The sequence below is a fragment of the Gekko japonicus genome, unplaced genomic scaffold (genome assembly GCF_001447785.1).
Source record: "Gekko japonicus isolate JY-2015 unplaced genomic scaffold, Gekko_japonicus_V1.1 scaffold198, whole genome shotgun sequence".
In the NCBI taxonomy this organism is placed as follows: domain Eukaryota; kingdom Metazoa; phylum Chordata; class Lepidosauria; order Squamata; family Gekkonidae; genus Gekko; species Gekko japonicus.
The window spans coordinates 1,018,931-1,030,633 of record NW_015161409.1 but is presented as its reverse complement, the minus strand read 5'-3'; positions in this window follow the sequence as shown (position 1 = coordinate 1,030,633).

Below are 11,703 nucleotides of genomic sequence, written 5' to 3'. Positions count from 1 at the left end.
CTCATTAGCATAACTCATTAGCATAACTTATTTGCATATGCCACGCCCCCTGACATCACCGGAAGTGACAGAAGGCCACACCCCCTGACATCACGAGGGTCTCTTCCGGAGCTCCGTACCTGAGAGCTCCCCCCCGACTAGAGCCCTGGATATTACCATTTAAGTTATGTATCCTCTTAAGGGAAATATCCAAGTGCTAGCAGCCAAGAAAAGGAACTTTTTGTTCATAACTAATCTGACAGTGAAATAATATACTGCTTTTAATAACCAAGACAAAGCCTCTGATCAATATAAAAATAATTCTCATATACAACCCCTTATTTGGGAAGATGGTGTTGTATAAGCTATTTGGGGTACTCTTCGGGGAGATAGTCATGCCGGCCACCTGACCACGGAAACGTCTTCAGACAGCACTGGCTCTTCGGCTTTGAAACGGAGATGAGCACCGCAACCCTAGAGTCGGACTCGACTGGCTTTCGAGCAAGGGAACCTTTACCTTTTTACCTTGGGGAGAAATATCTAGATAAATATCTAAATAAATGAATATCTAAATAAATATCTAAATAAATGAATATCTAAATAAATATCTAAATAAATGAATATCTAAATAAATATCTAAACAAATGAAGCAGGGATACCTCAAACAAACTGGTGGGAAACATCAAACAAAAATGTACAGATAACATTATGCATACAGAGTATCATAGATGTTCATGGTAATCAAAAATAACAAATAAGACAAGATTTCTATCTAAAGGAGATCTCATTATTTTTAGCCAAATTGCTTTATCTACAGCAATTGGCAAAATTTAGATGGGTTCTTGCCAGCTATACCAAGGTCCAGTTCCCACCAAGGGTTACCAGTAGAAGGAGTCGAGGCTGGTGTTGTTCAAAAAAACTGTCTTTTACTTAAGAAAATATAAATCACATACAAACAATACTGATACACTCACACATTCAATCAAGTTCCTTAGAAATACAGAATTAAAATAGTCACTTTTGCATTAGCAGATAGGGTGATGATGATCTGTCTTGGTATACTGAGTCCAGCACACAGTGGTTTAAAGCCAACAAGAAATATTATTCAGCCATGGAAGGAAAGTATGGGCTTGCTATTTCAGTAACTGGCTATGGAACCACTTTCCAGACCCTTGGAACCCAGAAGACATGGCAAAAGGAGGAGGTGCTTTTCTACCTTAGCTGCCACTGCATAACCCCAAATCAACATAAGTCAGGGTGGAGGGAACCATTCCTGTTACCATGAGGCTGTCCTCCCATACTACCCACTTGGGGCAGCAAAATGACTTGAGACAGCCCTGCCTTATAGCTAAGCAGAAGGAAAGAAACATGGCTTGCCTCCCTCCATTTTCCCCTTCCCTCTGCTGCCCCACCAGCCATAGTCGGGTCACTCACCTGGAGCTTCCTTCTAGAGTTTGTTGTATTTCTTCCCACAACGGGCCTTACTCCTAGTATAGTAATAATACACATTATTAATCTTATTCAAATAGCAATTACTGGCCTCTGGTAATATTTCATAGCTGGGGTTAAACTGGTACACTCTAGAGGGCTCTGTGTCCAAATGAGATAATGTTCTGCTGATAAATTGTTTATGGTACCCAAGATGGAGCCCTGGAGGATCTGCACAGTGACCCTGAATATATGAAGATGTCTTGTACTAAGTCAAAAAGGACAAAGAAGAAAAAAGGGGGGGGGAAAACTGAACAGAAAAAAGGGGGGGAAAACTGAACCTAAACCTAGAATTCAGACCTAAAAAGGTTAGTCAGGAATAGAAAAGGGCCAACTCTAAAAATCTAATCATAAAATATACAAAAATATATGTGTGTTTATTCAACATAAATTAAAATAACAAACAAGGGCCCATTCATACCTCATATAAAAATACAAAAACATACAAGGGCTAATAAGATAGACCTAATAAGCTAGCCATTGGTCCATAAGAACATAAGAACATAAGAGACGCCAATTTTGGATCAGGCCAAAGGCCCATCCAGTCCAACACTCTGTGTCACACAGTGGCCAGAAATACCAGTGCCATCAGGAGGTCCAGCAGTGGGGCCAGGACATTAGAAGCCCTCCCACTGTTGACCCCCCCCCAAGCACCAAGAAGACAGAGCATCACTTGCCCCAGAGCCCCTAGCTATACCTTGTGGCTAATAGCCACTGATGGACCTCTGCTCCATATGCTTATCTAATTCCCTTTTGAAGCCGTCCATGCTTGTAGCACCCACCACTTCCTGTGGCAGTGAATTCCATGTGTTAATCACTCTTTGGGTGAAGAAGTACTTCCTTTTATCCGTTCTAACCCGACCGCTCTGCAGTTTCATGGAGTGCCCACGAGTTCTTGTATTGTGAGAAAGGGAGAAAAGTACCTCTTTCTTTACCTGCTCTTTCCCATGCATAATCTTATAAACCTCGATCATGTCACCCCTCAGTCGTCTTTTCTCCAAGCTAAAGAGCCCTAAGCGCTTTAACCTTTCCTCATAGGGAAAGTGTTCCAACCCTTTTATCATTCGAGTTGCCCTTTTCTGCACTTTTTCCAAAGCTATAATATCCTTTTTAAGGTGTGGTGCCCAGAACTGCACACAGTATTCCAAATGAGGTCTCACCATTGATTTATATAGGGGCATTATTATATTGGCTGATCTGTTTTCAATACCCTTCCTAATAATCCCCAGCATAGCATTGGCCTTCTTTATTGCAGTCACACACTGTCTCGACATTTTCAGTGAGTTATCCACTACAACTCCAAGATCTCTCTCTTGCTCAGTCTCTGCCAGTTCAGACCCCATCAATGTGTATTTATATTTAGGATTTTTGGCTCCAATGTGCATCACCTTGCACTTGGCCACATTGAACCCCATTTGCCATGTTGACGCCCACTCGCCCATCCTTGACAGATCCCCTTGGAGTGCCTCACAATCCTCACTGGTTTTCACCACCCTGAACAACTTTGTATCATCCGCAAATTTAGCCACTTCACTGCTTACTCCCATCTCCAAATCATTAATGAACAAGTTAAAAAGCAGTGGACCAAGTACTGATCCCTGCGGTACCCCACTGCTTACCACCCTCCACTGAGAAAATTGCCCACCTACACTCACTCTCTGTTTTCTATGAACTAGCCAGTTTTTGATCCATAAAAGGACTTGTCCTTCTATCCCATGATTTTTGAGCTTACTTAGGAGCCTTTGATGAGGAACTTTATCAAAAGCTTTCTGGAAGTCAAGGTAAATAATATCTATTGGATCCCCCTTGTCCACATGTTTGTTCACCCCCTCAAAGAACACTAACAGGTTAGTGAGACAAGATCTTCCCTTACAGAAACCGTGCTGAGTCTGCCTCAATAGGTTTTGTTCATCTATGTGCCTACTAATTCTTTCCTTAATAATGGTTTCCACCAATTTACCCGGTATCGACGTCAGACTGACTGGCCTGTAATTTCCCGGATCTCCTCTGGAACCCTTTTTAAAGATGGGAGTGACATTAGCTACCTTCCAATCCTCAGGAATGGAGGCAGATTTTAAGGAAAGATTACATATCTTTGTCAGGAGATCTACAAGTTCACATTTGAGTTCTTTCAGAACTCTCGGATGTATGCCATCTGGGCCTGGTGATTTTTCAGTTTTTAAGTTGTCTATCAGTTTTAGGACCTCCTCTCTTGTCACCTCAATCTGACTCAGGTCTTTCAACACCCCTCCTGAAATCAGTGGTTCTGGAGTGGGCAAGCACTTCTCATCTTCCACAGTGAAGACAGAGGCAAAAAATGCATTTAGCTTCTCAGCCATTTCCCTATCATCCTTCAATACTCCTTTTACCCCTTGGTCATCCAAGGGCCCCACTGCCTCCCTGGCTGGTTTCCTGTTTCTAATGTATTTGAAGAAAGTTTTATTGTTGGTTTTTACGTTTTTTGCTATATGCTCCTCATATTCCCTTTTTGCCTGCCTGACCTCAGACTTGCATTTTATTTGCCATAGCCTGTGTTCCAACTAACTGTGGTCCAACTAACTCAGAGGTCCCCAGTCTTGTTGCAACTGTGGACATATTTGACATTTTGACAGCAGGTAATGGGCACCAAAACAAAATGGCAGCCATGGAATGGGTAGAACCATTCATAAAACAGCTGCCTTTGGGGCTGTGTCCACTCTCAAAATGTTGCAAAATTCCACCAAACGTTAAGAGGTTCCAACCCAAGCATCTGCCTATCATGCAGGTAGCTGTTTCTGAATGGGGGCGCTCTGCAGACACAAAGGTGGTACCTTCTGGGCTCTTCAGAAGTATTTCCTGGTCCTATGAGGTAGAGGGAAAGACATTATGGGATCTTTGCTTTGATGAGGAGATGGGCTGGGGAGAGAGCAAGCGGGCACCAAGAAACACATCAGCAGACATCATGGGCACCACACTGGGGATCATAAGTCTAATTCAGCATTGTCTACACTGTGGCAGCAGCTCTCAAGGGTCTTGAGCAGTGAAAAATCTTTCCCAACATCTGCTACCTTCAATCCCTTTAGTGAAGATGCCAGAGGTTGAACTTGGAACCTTCTGTATGCAAAGTGTTCCATCACCATTCCTGTTGCAAGACTGAGACTTTTTGGAGTTTCAGGTAAGAAATATAAGAGCCAGTTTATACAGTAATGTTACCCTTTGTTATACCACTTCAGGCTACAAGGAAGAATTGAATGTGGGGAAACTAGACCTACAGCTAGAATACTATCATGACAGAGAGCAAGACTGAATCAATCTGGTACCCCGACATGGTAGATTTCTATGAGCAGAGAGCTATTTTTATTTGTGGGGTACATTCAAACATGCAGACATCATCACATCTGAAACAGTACAATTGAGGAAATCTGACTATATACATTTGTCCCAAAATGATCCACCCAAATTCCTGTGGGAATCTGAAAAACAAAAATCTCTGATTGATCATCAGTGACCTGAGTGTGAATGCCAAGCCTTTTTTAAAAAAACCCTCCCAATCTCATAGGTATTATTGGCTGTAATTAATCATTACCACTGTACTTGCTTTGATCCTTAATAATGATGCTCTAACAGATGGCCTGGGATTCGGAAAAGATACTGAAGGGAAATCCATATTTCCTGCGCTTCAGACCGGAGTATTACTGAGGGAATAATCACAACCATGTAGTATTTCACTGGAGCATAAAACCAAGCTCATTCAGGGATCGTGTCTGACAAAATAGTGTGGTTATGAATGAATCTAAAACCTTGACGTATGCTGAGTGAATGGAATTTCTCAGATTTACAGGTTATGGTCTTTGTGACTATAAGAAAGAAATTGTTGCCATGAGGTAGCATTTTCCCATGATTCTTCCATATATAATGAAGGATTGTGTATATTGTTAAATAGATATTTAACTGTATCCTGGAAAATGAATAAAATCTAACATTTTTCTTCAATAAATTCCAGTTTCATCACAGGGAACTATGATCATAATTCTGGGAGGAAGGTTTGTAAAATCATCCTTAAACTAGGATGAATAAAGTGAAATAAACATTTCACTGAACGTGGCTGGGAAAATCAGAGGTTTGTATCCTACCATCTCACTCAGCAAAGTCTGAAAGTCTTCCTCCAACCTAGGGAGCCTTCTTCCAATGGAACTAGCTCTTCCACTTAGGGCTGCCAACCTCCTGGTGGGGCCTGGATATCTCCTGGTATTATAAGTGACCTCCAGACTACAGAGATCAGTTCCCCAAAGCAAATGGCTGCTTTGGAGGGTGGACTCTACAGCTTTATACCATGCTGAGATTCCCAAACCTCACCTTCCCCAGGATCCACCCCCAAAATTTCCAGGTACTTCTCAAATAGGAGTTGGCAACCCTAAAGCCACTTCTGTCATAGGAATGGTCCTTACACAGGAGGAAGGCATTAGACTGTGTGAAGCGAAGTAGTAGGATACAATCTGTTGTTTTGGATCCAAACCAGTGGTCCCTCTAAGCTGAGTTAGTGTGAGCTAGGATGGCTCCAGAGCAAACTAATTAATGCAGGAGCCAAAACACTCACAAGATTAATGCCAGTAGCTCACAAAGTAGAATTTTTATTCACTAGACTCCACAGTTTAGAGGGAGCATTGATCCAGACTAGCATTTTTGAAGGTGCAAGCATGGACAGCTTCAAGAGGGAACTAGATAAGCATATGGAGCAGAGATCCATCAGTGGCTATTAGCCACAAGGTATAGATAGGAACTCTCAGTCTGGGGCAAGTGATGCTCTGTATTCTTGGTGCTTGGGGGGGGGCAACAGTGGGAGGGCTTCTAGTGTCCTGGCCCCACTGCTGGACCTCCTGATGGCACCTAGTATTTTTGGACACTATGTGACAGAGTGTTGGACTAGATGGGCCTGATCCAATGTTGGCTTCTCTTATGTTCTTAGGTTCTTATGATTTCCACCCACAGAGCATGATTTTCTTGCCCCTTTCTCGTCCCCTCTCATACCATAGCCCAAAATGCACCCCATCCCCAACCCTATTCCTAGTAGGGTTACCAGGTCCAATTCTTCTTCTGGTGGGGGGGGCTTCTAGGAGTGGGGGGGCAACATAGCCATGTGCAACGTCACCTGTGAGATGACATCACGTGGAATCGACGTCATCATGCCAGGAGTGTTATATAGCAACATTCTAGCATTTTGGCCAAAACTCTATGGTTGCCACAGAGTTTTGGCCAAAATACTACAGTGTTGCTGTGCAATGTCACTGGCATGATGACATCACTTCTGTGTGATGCCGATGTGCAATGTGCCTGTTTGAGGGTGGGGCTTCCCTCACTGGCCAGCTGGCCGGAGGGGGGCTGAAGCCCTGAAAATTGGGGGAACCCCCACCCAGACTGGGGGTCTAGCAACCCTAGTTCCTGGGGGATTGGGTGGGCATTTGGTGCTGCCATACGAGAGGGGAAGAGAAAGGGGCAGAAAGTCAAGCTCCACAGCAGCCTGAAATCCCCCGCCCCCAATCTTGTTTGTGGCTGGCTGCTGTGGGAGGAGGAGGCAGGGAAAACAGCACACTGCAGGCAGAAATTCATGCACCTGTGGAAATGGTAGTCCAGGTACAAGCCAGTAATTTACATTTTCTCAAGCAAACCCTACAGATCAATATAATGTTGCGGTTAGAATGCTGGAACAGAAGTGGGGAGAAAAGAGTTCAAGTCTCCTCTCATTCATGAACCTCACTGAGAGACCTTGGCCTAGTTTCCCTCTCTTGGCCTAGCTTGTCTCATAGAACTGCTGTGAGGATGAAAGCAGTGGGGGAATTTTGTGAACTGTCCCGAGTTCCGTCGGAAAAATGTATAGCTAGATTTTATGAGAATATTTGTGGATTATGTTTTCTTAGTTGTTGCCATTTCATCTATCTTTCACAGTAATAACAAAATAAAATGATGTACATTAAAATAAAATTAAGTGTAAAAAAATGTGACAATGCCCATCTAGAATTCCTTAACTACATTTGGGGAATGATTGCAGTATTGACTGATGAAGTAAACTACATTTAAAGTCCTTGATGGAAATCACATAGGCACTGTAAAATGTAGAAGAACTGAAATGTGGCTGTAAATCAACCATCTTATAGTGCCATTGATCAGTTGGGAAATCCAATACAAGTGTATTCAAAACTGCCTATTTTTCCCTCATCAGAAATGTGATTCATATTTAAAACTGAGTTTGTTTTTTAAACATGCATATCAAAAGTGTGGTCAGGAACTGGGAGAAAGGAAGTTGTAGCTCCAGACAGAGAAAGAAGTGGACCTATTAAACTGTGCTCCTGTTTGAAACCATGCTGCCTCTTTATTTTGATACCAAGCATTAAGAACACAACAGTGATGAAAAGAGCTTTATATGGCATACTAGGAGTAATGCCCGTTGTGGGCCCCACCTACCTCACAGGGTGTCTGTTGTGGGGAGGGGAAGGGAAAGGAGTTTGTAAGCTACTCTGAAACTCCAAGTGAAGGGTGGGGTATAAATCCAATCTCCTCTTCTTCTTCATCAACCACTCAGTGAAGTCTCCCACATAACATGGACATCAAGCACTGTGCAAGGCTTTTCCTGGAAGAACTGAATTTCATAACAGCTGTTTTGTGTTCTCAGCATCCAGCTGGAGCAACATTCAAGCAGGCCGTTTACTAAGAATATTTCTTTACTACCACCTATAATAATGTCATAGCCATGCTGTTATCTTGGGCAAAGTAAATTGATTACTTTCTTTCTAAGCACTGATACATCTTGGTCCATAAAGTTATAGCTTAATGGGCATTGAGGCTCTCTTGATCTTAGAAGCTGACGTGCAAGATCAAACTCACCTGCCGAGTGGGGGGGGGCAGTAAACATAGTATGTCAAGGTAGAGGAACCATTTTTACCAGACATGTATCCAACTAAAAAACACAAGAGAGAATTCTTTAGGTTTCTGTCACTGGAGAGTTGCCAGGGTGTATGCAAGCATGATCAGTTAAGACCAACAAAATTTCCCTGTGCCCCACTGCTATTCAACTGCTACATAAACAGGTAGTATTTTTTTTTAAACAACTCTATAGTGGTCCCGGTCACACGGAGATTTTGCCGCGCAAAAGGCACAAATGGGCGGATTTTCGGGGCGCAATCACACTGCAACATCTGGGAAGTGTAGTGCACCCGTGGCCAACCTGTGACATTCCGCCGAAGATACAGAGTTAAAAAGTACCAAGGAAAGTGCACTAGTATTCGGAAGACGCATGGCACAGGCAGACGTCTGATCACGGGAGCGCTAGTATCCCGTGGCATCCAGCGCCTGTCCACGTCCCATCGCAAACCGGATGTTTTTCATAAGCGCATGCGCACAAACATGAAACTGAAAGCAGTGCTGCTCTGCAGAACTATGCATGCGCACAAACATGAAACACTTGTGTGATCACGCCGCACCACTCTTTGCCACGCTGCAGCATCACCGTGTGATCGCCAGCTAACAGCTTAAGCGCGGAGACTCGGGGGACCGTGTGATTGGGCTACCGTGCTTTATTTTGCTCCGGGGAGAACAGCCACGCCTCCCCCCCCATGTTATCTGGCCCATGTGACCAGGGCCAGTATTTCTTTGGTACTGTCTCCTCACAGGCAAATTGACTCCATAAACTGACCATGAAATGTCACACCACTTAGGGGAAGTGGCTACCATGAAACCGTATATTTAAAAGCTAGTCAGGCATTTCTATCTTCTGCATGCTGCCCTTCTAGAAGCCACCTCCAGACAGTAGCCTCTTCTAACATCTCACTGGATTGACCTTTTGCCCTGGGGAAAGGAACACCATGGAGCCATTCCCTTCAGCTGCCATGGCTTGGAGTTTGGCACACTGAGGTAATGGTTTGGTGAGGCTGGCCTTGACTAGGACCTCTCTGAAGACCAACCTGTGGCAAGCAGTTGGATGTCTGCTGCCCTTGAAAGCCTGTTGTGGTGGGGGTTCAAATAGGCTAGCCTTTGAGCTGAGAAAAACAATGGTTTGTAGATTGTCAAGAGACATTGCACACATGCATACTCACATGTACAAGCCATGAAAGTTATGTCTATACTGCTTTCTTCAGTGATGGTGTTCCAGCCTTCAGTTGGCCCTGACACACTTTGGTCATGGCCGACCTACTATAAAGGGAATGAAAAGCTGCAAAGGTGAGGTCTTACCTAGCCTTATCTTCAGTGCTAATGACCAGACAAGGAAGAAACTCAGTGGTAGTAGCCTTAGATGAGCCCAGGTTTCAGCTGCCCCTAAAACACAAGTTGAAGCCTCACATCAGGGACAAAGGGGGTGGCTGAGAGCTCTGACGGACTGGGCCTGAATTAGGGAGAGGGCCTTCCTTCACATCCCGTTCCCTTCATTGCCACAGCACAGATGGTGTAGCTGTCAGGAAGTCTGGAGGTAGAGAAAGCCATCTCTGCCACCACCGCCACTCCCAATACAGAAAAGGGGATTGGAAAGGGCAGGGCTCCACTCCACCCCCCCCAATTGTCTGCTGGCCCCCTTTGCTCACTATGTGACAGGCATCTGCTTATGAATTTACTTCTGCTCTTAGAAATAACAAATACTCCTTCCTCTTCCAATTGTAAATCCTCCTTAGAAATTCTAAGCCTTTTCCATGCCAAGAAGAGACTTCTACTTTATTTCTTGTGAGAAGTACATCTGTGGGTTTTTCCTCAGCTTCTTTGCTACCCTGCCCCATTTCCATACAAACACACATATACCACACAAAAAAGAAAGAACAGTTTTATAAGGAGAACTGTAAAATAACAAATTCCAGGGAACTTGATGCTAAAAATGGGAAATAAACTAAGTTACTCGCTTCTATCAGACGGTACTGGAAGATCCATAAAAATGATGTGTAGGTAGATAAGCACAATCCAATAATGAGAGCCATTCCAAAAATAAACAATACAAGCTCTTTTGCTGCTCTGATGCCCCAGGCAATAGCCACAGATAATTTACTGTCCCGCTTTTCTCTGCTTTTCAGTTTGAAATTTGAATACTTTATGTTGTCCCATTAAAGAAGATGTATGTTGGCCAGATTACTTTTCCTTAGGCTGTAAAAATATTTATTTCCTGTTCAGGTGATTACCCTTCCTTTCATTCATTCAGATACTGCCTGAAAGCTTTCGTGACATATAGAAAGCCTTTTACTACTAATCTGCCAATGAAGAATAGTGATGGGTTTCTCTTCCTGTTCTAGAGGGGTTTAGAAACAGAGGCTAGGCAAATGAAGGAAGAGAGGGTATGTGAGCAAACAACTTTATTGTTGTTTTTCCTGAGGTATTGCAGGGTCTCTTCATTTTTTAAGCTGTAAATTCTTTCCTTACAAGCATCACTGGACTGGGTGCTGGTATGCTGTTGCTCTGTTTGCAGTATAAAAGTTTTAGGTGAACTCTCTGCATTATTAATCATCATAAATAGAGTACCAAGTTGTCAGGGCTGTGATTAATGCAGAGGCATTAGAATGTGGCTTGAGAGATGCATATGCGTACTGCATACCAACTGAAATATTAATGCTGGTGTCAGGGTGTAAGACTCTCTTGAAACACTGCCCCTTATGAAAAATACTATGGGATCTTAGAAGCCTATTTTTCATTATCTTTTTTTTTAAATCAGCGACATATTTCTGACCCTCATGGCAGTGATATATTATGGTTTGCCAGAAGTCAGAGCTCCTCAAAGAGACCTGCAGAGGGGAAATAACCAGTGAGTGACAGCAATCTAGGCAAGACATTTGGGACAACAATGAGGACAAGGCATATGTCTAGACAGCAACGTAGACAAGACACAAACAAGACAAACCCCAGCCACCACTCTGGGTCATGTCCACTGGTCTGTTGCCCCAACTCTCCACTAGTTAAAGTCAGCCTGAGCTCTCTCTTTTCCCACTCCACTCTTCCATCTGGGCTTCTCCAGGCATCATCCTGACACTTCCAGGTAAATCATAGCTATGTCAGACTGTAATAGCCCTCCTGCTGGTGCTGGGTACGTAGTGGCAGTGGTACCTAGCTCTGGCCCTCCACTCTTACTTACAGACATAGAGTCTCTTGGGCCATAAGAAAGTCCTGTAACGATAAAACTGAACTGAGAGTAGAAAATGATCTAGTCCTGAAAGGAGAGTATAGTAATCTCGAAGGCAATGCAGTGAATCCTACCCCTGTCCTACCACTCTGCTGAGAAAAGGTTATTTGTTT